General features: G+C 41.3%; 1 long non-coding RNA gene across 1 annotated transcript in view; it reads right to left on the bottom strand.

Moving 5' to 3' along the window:
- Positions 1-2698: 2698 nt before the first annotated feature.
- The window catches only part of LOC125886777 (uncharacterized), a 77435-nt gene continuing 64452 nt past the window's right edge, over positions 2699-15681 (bottom strand). Inside the window, exons 4-5 of the long non-coding RNA XR_007449094.1 lie at positions 5467-5573; positions 2699-2809 (exon numbers count right to left, since the gene is read on the bottom strand). This is a non-coding gene — a long non-coding RNA (uncharacterized LOC125886777). The remainder of the gene's footprint in view (positions 2810-5466; positions 5574-15681) is intronic.

Raw genomic sequence — 15681 nt, 5'->3', positions numbered from 1 at the left:
TGACAGATGAGGGATGCCCCCTATTGACTTTGTCAGGGAGGCTAGAAACAGGGGTAGAGAGAGTAAAACCGGAGAGCAGCGGTGATTGCAAATTGTGAAGAGAAATAACCCGAGTGACAGCATTCTCAGTTACAACCACAATGGTAGGAAAAGGGGTCCCTGAGATTATATGGACAAAGGGAAAGACTCGGGCTGGAAATTCAGATGGCCAATATACATTAAGGTTTTAAAATATTCATTGCACAGGTTGGAAGGGATAGAAGGTTATGTGAGTATTTGGCGCCCTCCCGAATGGAAAATTCTCTCTGAATAACAATCAGGTTGTACATCATCAGACGTATAATGAAAACGAAGATGAGTGGTAGCTGGTTATAGCAACATGGGGCAATTTTCCGTAGCCTGGAAAAGAAAAAATGTATTGACACAATAATTCTAAGTTAGACACAAAATAAGCAGCTAACTGTATATTTTATTTTTGTGTTTTTATTCGGTTAATTCTCTTTAATTCAGAACTGTTTTTTTGCTTAAATGAATTTCCTGATTTCACACACTTGCAGCATGACGGCATCTGTGCCCTGTGCATTGAAAAACAAGTCATATGCCTCACAGTGCGTCTCTGGTCTGTGAACCAGTGTCCGTTGGGGAAATCGACCACCCTGGGCACAGTTGTGCTGGAGTGAGTAATGAGGCAGGCTTTCCACGATGGCTGATAGAGGCTCCCATTAACAGCCATGCTTCAGGGTATTCTCTGTCTCTGTGTTGTGGAATGGAAATGAGATCTGATAGAGCCATGTATAATTTGTTGTCACATCAAAGTGACACTTATTAGCTTTATTTCCTTATCATTGTTACATCTACAGTACCTCTGGGTAAATATTTCAGTAGATCAGACTGCTGCTAGCATGCTTTTGTTATGTGCCTCTAAGTATAGCAGTAGTCAGAATAAGTTTCATTGATTGTAGTTCTGTAACAACTGGTTATGGAGACGTGTGTCTTCTATTGACGTGCTTTTAAATTGGACACAATGAACGTACTTTACCCCACAAATAGATTTCCTGAAAGCTTATATCCAATGTCTCTGTTGGCTCTAAAGGAATAGTTTGGGCATTTTATTCCTTCTGGGAGCGCAAACATTTGTCATTTTTTCTTATTCCTCTGTGTGTCATCTCTTTTCATCGCCAAGGTTGATAATCTTATTACGAATATCATCCTGTAATATGTAAAAGTTTTGTGGTTTTTGATATATTTTATTCATCAGTCCGCATTCTCACACAAACACGTTAGCCCGCGCGCGCACACGGACACACAAGCAAACACGCACATTTTTCCATTAATCTCGCAGCTATCCTGAAGTGGATTATTTTGAATTTATCCAACAGCCCTCTTCATATCTTTGCGACTTTGAATTGGGATATTGCGGGATGGACCGCTATCAGAGCAGAATTATTTTCACAACTCCAACAGAGGACTGAGCATTGAAGGGCTATATTTTACCATTGCATCTATAGATGTGCAGCATTATAACTCATGAGTGGCACCTCATTTCACACAGCCTAATGGCTTGACACTGAGAGCACGCTGGGGATCCAGACAGGGGAGCTTCCCTTCATTTTTTTGGTCTAAGTTTTATGAGATACAAGGATTAGGGTTGATTGAAAGTCACAGTGAGCTGCTGCACAGCACTGCAGTATGTATAAGGGTTTAAACTTCCTTCATTGATGACTTAATTCTATTAATGATACACACACGCAGCCAATGTTACATCACTTTGATTTATGGTTTTTTTTTTTTTTTTGTACAAATTCTGCAGGCTCAATTTGCTGTGTCGATAAAAAAAACCTGACAAGTCAAAGATAAGTTCAGTTGTGGGTCTTTATACGTCCCCCCAAAAATCACCCTAGACTGCAGCAGCTGTGATATTTAACTGATTTAGATAGAGAGAAGCAGACACTGAGGCACAGTCTACTCTTCAGTGAACTTATCTTACCCGCCTGCATGTGACAGACAGCGTGGCCCTCCAGCTTAGTTGTCATACAACGGCGACCAGTCAGAGCTCGTCAGGTTGCATGATTGTATAATTGTGTTGTGACACCTTGAACCCGCCGGTGGTATATAACCATGCTCATTTTCTGATAGCACACCGTGGGCCGTTAGAATCAGAGTTATGATGGGTGTAATTTGTGCCTCCAACGGCGGAGTGAAAGGAGCGGGTCATCAGCAGGATAAATACAAATTAAAATTGATGCAGGTCTCATTTCTGCTTGACCAGTTTGTGTTGGGAGGCTGCAGAGAGCTAGGAATGGTGCACTTGCCATTTGTGCCATTTGGTCTTCCATTTCAATTCAGGGCCTGGAGGCAAAAACTCCAAATAAAATGTACCTGCCCAAAGATATGCCGCAGTATCACAGGCTTGATTATGAAGCTCGGCAGGCTGGAAATACGGCTGCTTTTATAGCTCAAGGTACGCCTTCGTGAAGATGTTGCTCATATTAAGTTTTTAAGTTCATGTCAAAGCCCAAAAATTACTAATATTGAAAAACAGAAAATAAAACAACAATAGTGTAGAGGTAGATTTGTGATATTTTCCTACACTTTAAATTAAAAAGCGAGTGATTTGTGATTGACAGCTTCTTTCTGATTCCTACATTAGCTGTTTGCTGCTGTCTCTGGGTTCGTGTGTGCCTGAGTGTGTACCGGTGTGTGTGTGTGTGTCGTACGTCCAGCAGAGCCAAAGAGGCATCCTCCTGAACTCCTGTCACAGCTTCTCTGACTGCGAGTTCAAGAGCTCTTCATTACAGTCTCTGCGCATCTGAGGGAAAGAGAAACAATGCTTAGAGCTCAATGCACATCACCTTTCCATTCAATCAGCGGTTCAAACTGTCTCCCACTACTGAAAATCACTCTGTTTCTACCCGGTCAAGTGCACCGCTGAGTCAAAAAGCCTCCTATCAAAAATTAATAAAAGTATCTTTCACTGTACTGGCTGCCAGAAACCAAGGAACCTAAATGATAATTTCCAGAATGAGACTGACATTTTTCGGAGATCATAAAGCAATACAGAAGCTCTGATTGAAGACAGTAATCACAACATTTTAACCAGCATGCCTATGCATTACCCATCACTGCCTTTGAAATATGTATATTTATGAAAATAAGCAGTAAAACTAGCCTGACAGTACAACGGCGACGTCAAACAAAGGCTCGTCAGTAATGTTTTATACAAATCCACTGATATAATAATTATACTATCCCCAGTCTTTAGTGGAGGTTGATTGTTCTTGCTGTGAGCTAACACACTTAATTGTAGTATGCAAATGAGAGCAATTACAAAGCTTTTAGGTGAAGAGATGACAGCTGAGGTTGGTTTTATTGGAGGCCTCACCCAAACTGTTGCCATGGAGACCACATAGAATAACGCAACTGTCAAACGGATGTAATCTCATGATATGCCCAGAAATTGCCTGCGCTCTACTTTTTTTGTTCCACGAACTGATCCATATGAAAAAGGAGATGCTTATTACTGATTACTTAACAAATTGACAATTTGTGTTGTGCAAAAAGGGAAAGAGGGGCTCGTTTGAGAGACGGAAATGTTGGAATGGATTCAAATTTTCCAAACCAGAGTCTTCACAAGAATGTAAAATATGCTCGCACGCACAGTCCAAAATTCTTTGAGCTTTTTATGGTGTCAGCAATTAGTCAGATATATAAAAAGGGACAATTATTTAAAGGAAAATAGTTTTATATTATTATTTAGCACATATATCTGACTGCACTGTAAGGTCTGTGGCTTCAACAAACAGGCCTTTGATTTATTGATACATGACAGGATACAGGATATTGATATGTGGCAATTTTATTACTAGTTAGGACTATTAACTGTGAATCAAAGAGACTTACACACTCAAACAGAGCAGGGTTTATTTAGGTGAGTGTTTATTGTCAGTGGAGCCGCCCAGAGTCACCTTTTCACACTGCTGATCACATGACAGTCCTAATAATGCTGCTGATGATTGTCATTGTCTATGACATGACACAGGACGGTACCTTTCCAATTAAAATCATCATTGCCTTTTTTTTTTCTCTTACAGTATATCATTTTGTCAAAAAAATACCTGCACCTTACAGTTTGATCAAGTTGCATGATTTTTAAATTACATACTTTTCAGGACAATTTTTTCATCAGTCCAAATTTAAAAACACTCACTGCTCCATCTTTGTTTATCCCAAATTACACCAAATGACACAATCACTGGCGTTGGCGTGCAAAAAAACAAAAAGTTGCGTTTTAAATTTGGTCAAATTTTCAACAACAATCTATATTACAATTACTCCTGTGCAGGCTTTCATGAATTAAATATGAGTTGTGTCTGAGAATGAGATGTTATAGAGGTAAATGACAAGAGGCAGCCTGTAATTGAGGTGGTGGCAACATGGGCCTACTGAACTAATCCCTGACTCGGTCATGTGACGGGCTGCTCACCAATGGCGGGAGTCCTTTTCACCACAAAGCCAGGGCAGCTGGGAAAATTGATTTCTCATCTGAGCTGTATTTGATAGCTTTTGAAATCAAAAATTGAAATTAACTAACCTACGCCCCGTCATTACAAAAGAGCAAATTAAACCATGCAGCGGCGGTTCCTCCGAGCTCTGGAAGCCTGTGAGGGAGACAAATGTGAAGATGCGGGCTCTCCTCGGCCTGTGACTCACACTCTCTGCCCAGAATAATATTAGAAACAATAAATGAAATGTGTGCTGTTGTATTTCAATAATATGTACTGTAAACCACTGAGCTTTTTAAAATATAATTTACAGCACATAGCAGCACATTTGCCTGGTGTGAGAGAAATAAATTATCTTTTTTATTCAAAAAAACAGATTCTATCATGTAGTTTGCTTTTTGCATGTTTTTTTTTTTAATTTATATATGGCAATAATTTGCCAACATTTAGATTTATTGGCAAAAATAACAGAATATATATAATCAATATAAATATAATTGAAATAATCAACAGATAGAGTAAATTTTTTTTGAGTGCAATAACTAAACTATAGGTTCTGCAGATTAGGCAGCTTCTCTAAATGTACAGTCTCAGTCTTCCTAAATTAAAAACAAAATGTAATTAAAAAAAAAATATATATATATATATATATTTTAATCTAAAGTTGTATTTAATTGTACTGGGAAATGAATCTTTATCTTTAAAGATTCATTTCCCAGTACTACACCCACAATTTGCACAAGATGCAATAACTGTGAGTGACTAATTTACAATTCATTATTAGAACAATGCAAAGAGCAGTTTAACAAGCATTTAGGAGTAAATGTTCTTTGTGAGACTGAGTGAAAGTGGACGTGAAGCAAAACAAGGTAGCTGGTTGCGTTGACAAACGACATGCCGAAACAGATGTTCCTGCAGGTGGACATGAAGATCAATAGGCGTTGGAGAGCAGCTAGATAGTTACCTGAGCTGCTGGAACTTGTAGCAGATGTTAAACAGACTGATGCCCTGGAAGGCTGATCAATGGACAGGAGGCAGATGGAGGAGAACATGGAGGAGTGCTGGGAGGCGCTGTGAGCAGAGAGAAACATAAAATAATGGGAGTCACATTTGATATGTAGATGGGCGCCTGTCCACAACAACGTTAACCCATCAACACAAAAAATAATAGGCTTCAACTTTTGGGGGGAAAACTTCCAACTTCAGCCAAAACTCGGCTCCCTTCATCGACTTCTGTTCGGCTAATTACTGGTGAATTTATCTCGTCAAAGTCAGGATCCTGTGAAGCTGATTATTTGCCCCGTATCGTAATTCTAAACAGGTAGGTTGGGGCACTGTGATGACCATTATCAGGGATGAGAAACAAGAGATTCAGCAGTTTTTCTGGGCTAAAAACTTGCCTAATTAGCAGTGGTAAGAGGTAGTGTCAGGCTGTGATCTAACAGACTATCACCTTTACCTCCCATTAGTGAATTAAATACACACTGAAAATCCCTAAGCATCTCTTGGCCCTCACTACCGGGTATAACTAGTGCATTATCAATCTTATTTTAAAAGCACACATGACAGAAAAAAGCCTTATTCGCAGTGTTGTATTAAAATATTTGTCAGGTATTTTACAAATAAAATAATCAGGAAATATCATTCAAACAAGTTGACGTCATATAAATTACATTTAGTGTACGACACAGTTATTTTCTCTGAACTTTAATCAGGCTAACTAGGTCTGCAGTTAGTAGCAATGTCTCTCAGTTGCTATACACCTGCACAAGCACACACACAGACCCACAGAAAGACAGTGCTTACTGTACACACACATACGCTCGCACACACACACGCACAGATCTTCTGACATCCAGCGTCCCAGTGGCCTTGCTGTCCGAGAAGCAACTTGAACTAGGCGATAACCTGATAGACTTTATCTTGTCTTCCCTGGGTCTCAGTGAAGCCTGAAGAAGACACTTCAACTGCACAGCATCCCCCCAGAGTCCTAACCTTCCCCTCATCTCTCCTCGCCGCCACCGGTGCCTGAGAGCTGTCAGCGGCCTGTTGCTTATTGATGTTTCTGCATGTTTTATGTCTTTCTGAGATATGACGGCCCTGACACAGTGCTGATTTCAATCAGCTTGCCACATACCGCCGAGAATGACAGCTGTGGAAAGTAAGAAGGACAAAAAAAAAAAAAAAAAAAGGGGAAAGAATTGGTGGGGATGTCATTGGCTCAGATCAGCTCTGGCCTTGTCTCTGACCGGGGATTCTCCTCCCTTCTAATGAAAATGTTTCATTCACATCTCGCATCTCATGCCTCCCTCGCTGATGAATTCAATAGAAGAAAAAAGAGAAACGAATAGTGAGGGGAAAGAAATTCAGCTTTTGTCAGATTGCGGAGGCAAGAAGAGAGGATGACCCCGGAGCCAAAGGTTTTGACACTGCATCAATCCCTTTAGGGGTGAGGCCTGCTGGACCAGCTCTGGCTGAAGATTACTTCAGCACATCTGAGGGATGGCTGCTCTATCTATTTCACACATTCTATGCAGAGGAGAGCCTTGTATGCTTTGGATCCTGAGCTGCCCAGTAAATTAGGTCTGAGATCATTCCATGGAATGAGGGGAGCTATCCAGGGCAATTCAACTCCAAACCATTGACAGAGAGCTTACCGAATCCCTGTAAAAGGGAGACACATCTAGTCCCCTCTTTCTCTTTATGATACCAACTAGAATGTACCGTGGGTAATCCCAATAAGGCTCTTTACTTGCAAATTCAAGTATATGCACACATGTACCGATAAGACGCTCCCACGCAGCTTTCTCACATACGCGTTATTGACAAGCATATCACATCTATTCAGTTGTCTGCGCTTTTGTCCCTATCTGAAGTAATATCTTTGACTTATTAGGTGGCGCGATGCTAAATATGATGTGGTGATAATTGCAAATTCCCATCAGTGTTGAATCTGTGTGCGGGTCACACAGATTGTGCTGCTGGTTTATTTTGCTATGTTTCCCAGAACATGTGTATTTTAAAAAGATAATAAAACTTTTTTTTTTCCTAGATTTTTAATTATTCTATATGTTCACTTTAACACCTCTTAGTGTTTTAATATTGAGGCTGTGTTTTTTATTTTTAATTCCTTTTTTTCCAATTGTTTTTTTTTACAGTTTAGATTTTAACTCAATCTAAACTGGACTTTAAAGTAAAAAAAAAAAAATCTCCAAGATCTCAGTCTTTTCAAACTTATGTTTGTCTGAATCTGATAAAGAGAAATTTATTCACTTCTGTTTTCATTGAGAGATATCAAATTAATAGCTCTAGTCGGGGTACTTTACTTTGAGTGCGCAGTCATATTTCACTTTCAGTTTTTTTATAGAACACAATTACTGCGGCCATAATGAGATTCAAAACAAAGACTAAATTAGCTGTCATTAAATTATTTCAATTTCCTTACTCTAATAGAAGATTGTGACAGGTGTCATAGTTGCTGTTATGTTTGGCTTCGCAACATGTTATAATGGATAATTGATCCATCAAAAAACATCAAGCCAAGGCAATAACTGGCTTGAGACTGGCGCACTGAACATGCAGAAAATCGAATTTAACCCCATGTTGACTGAGACACTCCCTTGCTCTGTCGATCAAGCATGTCTCTCCTTGACAGCTCTGTTCGCATGTTGTTAAATAATCTAAAGGGAAAAAAGAAACATGAAAGAAAAAGCAGTCTCAGAGGAACTGTCACAGAGAAAGGAGAATGCCATGGGGGGCGAGGAATGCCTTCAGTCGCACAGCTTTTCACATTTTAATTTCAGTCTGCGGGACTGACTCATGGTAGCGCCTGAGTGAGTGGGTCCTGGGAGTCAGGGCTCGCGCTGACCCCTGAGCATAGACAAGCCCAGAGAGATGTCAGCTGAGAGCTCCTGAGGATCACCAGGCTGCCAAGCGCTTTGAAAGCTGCTGCCAATTCAGCCTAAGTTTCAGCTGAATGGTCGCCACAGAGAAGGGGAGCGACAGCAATAAAAACAGGTTGCAAAAGGAAGAGAATTTGCTTTCAAAATGTATTTGGCCTTTGACCTTGCATCCAACCCCGTGGCCTCTGTCTTTGAAGCTGAGCATATTTTTTGAGAGACATTGAAAGAGGGGAGGGTTTTAGGGGTGGACTTGGGGCCTGTCAGTATAAATATATTAATAATCTGACAGCTTCATCTGCTTTTGAGGGCTAGACTTGACAGCTTCACAATGGCCTGCGCTGTAGTCCTTCTCGTACATGTCTAGCTTTCCTGTCTGAACAACACAGAGAGTTTATTAAGACATCACACTCCTGTGAAGTATTGATTTTACACCAGTCTCTGTCACTTACTGTATTAGCCCAAGCAGGAGCTCCAAAATAAACTATGACAGCTGCATGTAACCTGCTGAATATGTTTGAGAGAACTGCTCAGTTCAGGTAAATGTGCTTTTTATTTTGTTGTACATCTTTAATCTAATATCGCCTGACCAAGTTCCGAGATCAAACGTAAACACACAACAGGAAAAATGCTTTGATTTTTTTTTTTTTTAAAACAGAAAATTCAAATTTTTTGACAGTGACAAATAAAGGAGAAACACATTAGAGAGGAGATTGTTGCAATTAAGTTTCTGCAGCTCAGGAAAAGGAGCGAATGCTATCTTGAACAAAGGAGGGGGATGTGCATCTGCCTGTGGAAACGCGCCCCGCCTCTCAGACAGTGCGTCTGTCCGTGGAGAGACAGAGGGAGAGAGGGGTCAGAGGGAGCACAGGTAATTGAGGTGTCCCCTCCCCTCCTTTTTTTCCAGGGCTTCTCACCCCATCCTTTCACCCCCCACCCTATCCACACAGCGGGCACAATTACGCTCCCCATCACCCCACCAGCTGGCCCCCGTGATCCCACACTTCTTACTAAACGCGACTCCATCGGCCCTTTCCCTCTTAACCTCTCAGCACCCGCTCCGGGGGAATGGTAAGGCTGCACACAAAACTGGGGAAAAAGAACTGACAGTTCTACTACTTTTAACACTTTGCAAAAAAGGGAAAAAATGGAGAAGTTGAGTTAAATGCAGGCTGTGCATTGAGAATGAAACTGTCTTTATGGCAGGTGTACTGTACAGAAACCTACAGCAGCTCTAAAACTGCATGATTCCATTGAATTTAAATGGCAATAGGAGGCTGTGGATTAGTTTAAGAGTAAAATATTGTCATACTGGGTAACAAGACACTGCTAACGTTGTAATAATTAATTTTACACTTTAAATTAGAGGAAATCTGACACATTAAGGAAGATTTGAAGAATAAATTCTTCAATATGGAGTAGCCTGTCCACCGCGCAGCATGCTAACAATTCAAATCAAACTGTAATAGCTATCAACATGTATGTTAATTGAGCGGCTTGAAATAGATTTCAACACCCGGGTGTCAGTCTGATCATACTTCTCGAACACGCTCCGAGTGTCTCTTGATAGACAGTGTTTTCACTCCATCCCTTCACATTAATGAGTGGGAAGGCTCTCCTGTGCGTTATTACCTGAAATAATACCATATGGTAAAATGTAAACAACATCTGCATATTCATGTCATAACTTCATCTGTTTAATTAGTTCCAGCAAAGCAGTTTACCCTCTGAGGCCCTCCCTGTCAGAGCAGTGATGGTAGAGCCGTGCCCTGCTGTCGGTCCTGACAGTCCTCCATTGTTCAGTTGACGCTCCTGCCCTGTCTGTTTAATGCCAGGTGCATCTTTACAGGCCACGGATCAGGTGAAGTGAGTTAGGGAGCTTCTCTCACACTGATGCCAAACCTGACATATTCCTCTTTAGCGAGGAGACCCAGCAATTATTTGAGGATATTCTATATGTGTAAACACAGCTTGGTTAAAAGCCAAACTTTCACCAAATGACACCATCTCTGACATGCATCAGCCACTGCAGGCATCAATATGTGTGGTGAAATGCATCTGTTTTCACTCCGCACAGCCACACTGTCGGAGAGAATGTGATACGCACAGTTCAGGTCAATCACGTGTGTAAAATAATAACCAGATATATATATTTTTTCTATTTAAATGCTGGCCAAGATCAGACCCATTCAACAGACTCTTGCCATGAAATAATTCATACAGACATACGCTTCACGAGTAGGTGGTCTTTGATATGTAACACTGCTTTGCAATATTTTTATGCATGTTTCATTTTGGCAATCAATATTTCTGTATATTATGAAAACAATACTAGCAGTGCCAGAAAATTTACAAGGTTGTTTTTTGTTTTTTTTTATATGCTGCTTTTCTTTTTTCTTTGGACACTTGTCCTACAAACAAAGAAAAAATAAAGAAAAACAGGGCAACGTGGTACGAGAAGCTTGAGTGGGCATTCTCTAATTAAATTCTCCTTCATCAGACGCTCGTTTGTGCACAAGCATTAATACTTTTGACCCCATGTAGCCCGAACACTAACATGCCTGAGGAAGGAAAAAGAGGAGGGAAATGAAAGAGAAAAACATGAAGGAATATCTTATTAGGGGAGTCAGGCATGTTTTGGCCCTCGTTTCTTGATGGCTGCTCTTGGTGTCGCGACCTACTGGCGTCTAGCTAATACGACAGTGTACGCCATGCCATTGTTCTCAATCAATAACTAATTATCAAAGTACTGGCTCCGACTTGTATTGTCCTCTTTGCTTGGAGCCCCTTGTTGTGGACTGAAAGACAGAAAGGGGGAAGAAAGGGGAAAGGAGGGTGGCTTTTGGCTACACAGTGATGCTGCCGCCACAACATCCTCGCAAGCCTTTCAAGATACACTGTGCCGTCAGTTTGAATTACCATCCCCTACTAATTGATATGAATTAGAACAGAAGAATTATTGTTGCTGCTGAATGTCATAACGATATCCTCAAAGTAATCATGGGAGACAAAAAGAGAACAGCACAAAACACACAAGCAGACCAAATAAGAAAAGACAAATTAAGCCGACTCCTGCTAGGGACTTTGCAAACGAGGCTTTAAACAATAGGGAAAGAAAATTAGACTGCTACCAATCTGTATGTTTCATTATTTCAATCTTGTTTGCAAGTATGTACCACGATTTTAACCAAACAGAAAGGATTCCTCCTCCAGACAAACAGCGTAAAGTTGTGTTTTATTTGCGAGCCGTATCTTAACCATCAACAGGTTCAAATGCAGCACTCTAATCACTGATACAATGTCCTTTTATCACCTTGTCATTGTTCGTTGGTTTTTACAAATGAGCTGACTGAAATAGAGGAACCCAGTAATTCGTAGTTGGCAACACAGCGTGGATTGTGTGCTGGTGCCTGCCTGTCTCTGTGCCTCCTAATGGAGTGGCGAGTCCTGTCATCCCACGTGGCAGCACAGTTCACTTCTCCACAGTCCTGTTGGTGCCACTGGCACCAGGACTGGGGGCCAAAACCCCCAGGAGCCCAGGGGGTGGCTGGTGCCCCAGTGGCAGGCAGGGGTCAGCCTAGTAAAAGTGCAGCCCTCAGGACAGTGAGTCTAATCCCACAGCAAGAGCATGGCAGCTGGAGCGGCCCATCCGTTCAGCCTGTGTAATGATATCACTTGCACTAGATCTGATGTCTGACCTCATTACCAGAGTTTAATTGCGTTGCTAACAGACTTTCAGTTCTTCTCTTCTCTGGCCTCTTTCTGTTTTTGACAGCTCTCCAAAAGAATGTCTCTGTTGCTCAAAAAACTAAATTAATTTTCCTATAGGCCTGTATTTTGTCCTGTTTACCATGTGGGCATTAAAACTGAAATGGATAAAACAGAGCCTTGGCTAGATAGCGAAAATATGACTCGTCTTTGAATTTTAATCAGCTAAATATTGGAAAAATTAAACCTAAAAAAATAAATAATTTATTTATACATTTTGTGAGGGCTCCCTTACAGTTGGAAAAGTTCAGTACTGTAATGCATGCTGTATATATTTCCCAAAAAATAAACTTTTCATCGAAAAATATCACAGCTGCCACTTCAAATTGAAAACCGATAAATAAATAAATAAATAAATAAATAAATAAATTCGAAATTAAACATGCTTTGTTTTTCTAAAATAAATGACAGGTGGTTACTGATATGGGAATAATTTGAAATAGAAAAGAGAGTATTAAACCAGCAGTTCATTAACACCTTTTAAGTGTACCTGGACCTTATCATGTTGTGTTTATTACAGATGAGTGTGAAAAAGCCTCACTACATATGTAAATGACAATCGTGTTGTTCACACTTTTAATTAGGTAATGATTTTTTTTTTTTACTCCATTGTACACTTATAAGCAATAATTTTAAAGTGGCAATTTTACCTTTAGATTTTTTACACTGAGGTTTCCAATCATCAGATTCATGTAAAGCTACATGTTGTGGATGACTACAGAGGACTGGGCATTACGTCTCAAGGGAAATATTCCTTTTCTATTTGTGCAGGCTGTTTTGATGCTTTGAATCCAGAGCCGCCCCCCGCCCCAACTTGTTGTGAGCTGTGCGACCTGAGAGCCATCTGTAACCTGCCCTCCACCATGAAGGAAATAACTCTCTTTCATGCCATGATACCACATGAAATATGAATAATGAAAACAGACAGCGTTGTGGTGTAAATAGGAAGCATGACTGGGGCTTGTTGCTGCAGATAGCAGCTCAGTTGCCTCGCTATCACCAGCTTTCTCCCTCCCACACAGCTCAAGAGGTAGTGTCATCTTAGTTTCCTACTCAGCACCCGAGCTGCGGCCCTCCGTAACCCGCACACCCTTAGGAAGCTAGCACGGGGTCGTGGGGAATGGGCCACCACTGTTAATGGGGTTGCTCTTTGAGTACATCACAACACAAGTAAACAGGGCACTCCATTGTGTATTAAGTGCAGTGAAACTTTAAGTAAAAGTCTCATGGTGGGCAAAGGTTACAGGCAGAAGGTATCAGAGCGCGTTTATGTGTGTGAGTGTATGTGTGTGCAAACAGCGGTCTGTGTACAGGTGCTGTGAAAAAGATGCTGTGCTGTATTGAAAATGCCTCATTACCACCCTTCCCGTTTTCTTGGGCTCATATAGTGTAGCAATGTGCCCTTGAAAACAGACCCCAATTAATTCTTTGCATTGTGCATGTGGATAGATTTTCCAATATTCTCATCATGAAAGAGCAATTATAATTCCATGATTCATATGCACACTCCATTTGAAGCAGCTATCCTCGCCCATTGTCAGTTGTCAGAGTAGAGGATAAACCATGAAAAGGCCTAATCCTGCTATGGGCAGCGGGCTTTAATGAGCAGCCTGTCTCAGGCAGAGCCATGTGATACCCTGGCTGGGGCCAGACCAGTGCAACGTGGAGGTCAGCTCCTAATGGAGGGCTCCATGGCTTCCCCTCTGGAGAAGGGCGGAGCCCACTTACGTTGACCTGTTAAGTCAAGTTGCTCTCCTCTGACCCTCCAAAAGATGCCTGGATGTGGGAGATTGTCAGGAAAGCTACAGCACAAACAGCCGTGCTGCCTGCAGGCAATGAGGCTCGCTAGAAATGAAAGGAGAAAAAAAAAGAAAACGCAAGCTCAGAACAAGAGACTGGAGCCTGTGAAAGATGTAAATTCAAAGCAAAAGCAGCAGAACTTTAACCTATGGGCTATTATGCAGCAAGTGAAACAGAGCTGCCGCTTGGAATTAGGGGACAATAGGGAGTTCAGGCCAGGGGCATTTAACCAATGGACATCTAGTGTATCAGATCCCAATCTTAATGACATCAGTGACCGAAGCTTTGCAGAAACTCTGATCTCTGGTGGCATAAAGAAAGGGTCGTAGCCAGAGGGGATTAGTAAAATAAATGGAAAAAAAGAGAAAAATATTAAAAAAAGAAAGGATAATGAAAAGAGGTTATGAGAAACCAGGGGGAATATTATTGCTGGACTTCAGCGAGATGCAGAGAGGAGGAAAAAGCTGTGCAAATAGTCATGGGATTGCAAAGTCAATAATACGTGCAATCTTCACAGACAGAAAGCTATAATCAACAAAAATCCATATTGAGGGTGAATGCCAGAGTTTTTCAAAATGTCAGTGGAGTGTGTTTGCAGAAGGGCAGGAATGACAGATGAAGAGCAGGGAGGTGAGTGGCAGGGACACGAGGACAGGCGGACTCTGTGCTGATGAGGTCCTGGACACAGAGACCAGGCAAAGTGCAGCGCCGGGCCAGGAGAGCACTCTGCCTCAGCCTGCTCCCTACAGAAAAGCCAAGAGGAGTCAGCAGTGCTACTGCTATCTAATGGGAAGCGTCCACTTAAAATTCATAGGTTAACAAGACAGTAGGCAGCCCGGATTGCAAAATGGTTGCAGGAGTGATTTTTGAAGACACTTTAAAATCGACAATTTCAGCAATGATAAAATTACTTTTTCCTTCCTGGTGCAGTGCTATAAAATACAATGCTTCGTAGTGCTGGGCAAAACAGAGCAACTGAAAACTGGGCGATTGTGAAGGAAGTGCAGTTTTTGTGAATATAAGCACTTAAGTTGAGTCATTTTGAGGATATAGATATTTTCCATTTTCAACTCTGACAAAAATGCAGTGAAATGGACGGGCCATTTTTTTCTTTCCGATTTCTGTCTGGTAAATCCTTTTCAAACGCAATTCCTATTCTTCTTTTGAGGTCTTTTAAGTCATTATAAATGTTTTCTCTCTCCCCCCTCTCTGTCTGTCTCTCTCTCTCTCCCTCTGCCTAGCTTTAGTCTTCTTGAATAAAATAAGTGCAGATTTGCTGGAAATCAGTGGCTTTTGTGTGTGGCTGCAGGAGCATGGTGAAATGTTTGGACACTAATACCCATTCATTTCGGTAGCGCCATAAATAAAAGCTGCCAGCTATGCGGCTGCCGTGAAGTGGTATTCTTTGGTGCCCAGCAGGATGTCCTGTTCACATTAGCGCAGCAGGGAAAACTGGCCGGAACAGCCAGACAACTAAATCAAGACATTGTCAACTTCTGACAAAATTGCTATTGGGATGAGAACCGGTTTTAAGAGGGGTGGTGCATGTCTGGTTGTGTGCATGTTGCAGTGTGTGTCTGTGTGCGTTTGTAAGACAGATAGAAACAGAGAGAGGGAGAGCAAGAGAATGAGAAAACAAGAGAGGCATGGGGGAGATATATCTTTTCAAAATGCAGTATATTCTGAAAAATAATTCCTAACAGAGTAACACC

The sequence above is a fragment of the Epinephelus fuscoguttatus genome, linkage group LG4 (genome assembly GCF_011397635.1).
Source record: "Epinephelus fuscoguttatus linkage group LG4, E.fuscoguttatus.final_Chr_v1".
In the NCBI taxonomy this organism is placed as follows: Eukaryota; Metazoa; Chordata; class Actinopteri; order Perciformes; family Serranidae; genus Epinephelus; species Epinephelus fuscoguttatus.
This window is presented reverse-complemented; position numbering and strand designations above follow the sequence as displayed.